Raw genomic sequence first — 967 nt, 5'->3', positions numbered from 1 at the left:
TTTACTTTCCAGCTGAAAAAATAAATCACGTTTATTTTTTATAGTCTACCTTTAGGAATTTCTAGTCGCCTACGTGCGCCTAAATTAAACTGTATTTTCACACAAGCATTTTGTTCATCTCTGACGCAGAAACTGTTGAGATTTCATCTGTGCTACTGGACGACACAGAAGACTCTGCCCATCATCCGAAACAAACACTGTTGTGTGAGTATATGCTGTGATTCGACCCGACATCCACCGAAAATCTCTGCGATCCACGTACCGGCCACCACTGTATTAAACTAACATGTTATTTGATCTGAACACAGCTCCGTGACAAGCGGTCGCTGCTGCCCTCTGCTGTTTACAATGGGTAGTACAGGTAGTGAAAATCAGCAATGACATCATTACTACTGTTATTAGTATTTATTTCTTAGACATTCAGGTCGACTTACAGTTGTTACAAGTTATCACAGTACAAAGTATCACGTTATAAAACATCACATTACAGAATATCATAATACAGATAAGAGCAGATATGAAAGTACCATAAAATCAATTCAAGTAAGAGCAAAATAATAAAGCACACAGTAAATTATAAGAGCGAATTCGACTAAGAGCAGCTAAACCTGATAGTAACTATTTGCTGATATGAGTCCAGTAAGAACACATAGTAAGCATGATAAACACGAGAATGATTTCCAATAAGAGCAATTACATAAAACTTTATTATTTATACACACAGTACTCTCCTGCGTATTCTGTAAATATTGTTTTTGCTGTATTTTAAGAATGTATCTGAAATGTCTATTTTTGCACAGGGGTTAAGGTTATTATGAGTCATTTCAAAGGGCAACTGAGCTGATAGATAGGTAGATAATAAACAGTTCTAGTAAATGACCACACGATGGCAGCATTGGATAAGGAATAGAGAGAGCTGCGTTCTGCCCGTCTCCATGAAGTCCAGGTTTACAGCACAGGAAGCCCC

Source organism: Acipenser ruthenus, chromosome 51, assembly GCF_902713425.1.
Source record: "Acipenser ruthenus chromosome 51, fAciRut3.2 maternal haplotype, whole genome shotgun sequence".
In the NCBI taxonomy this organism is placed as follows: domain Eukaryota; kingdom Metazoa; phylum Chordata; class Actinopteri; order Acipenseriformes; family Acipenseridae; genus Acipenser; species Acipenser ruthenus.
Note: the sequence above shows the minus strand (reverse complement) of the source record.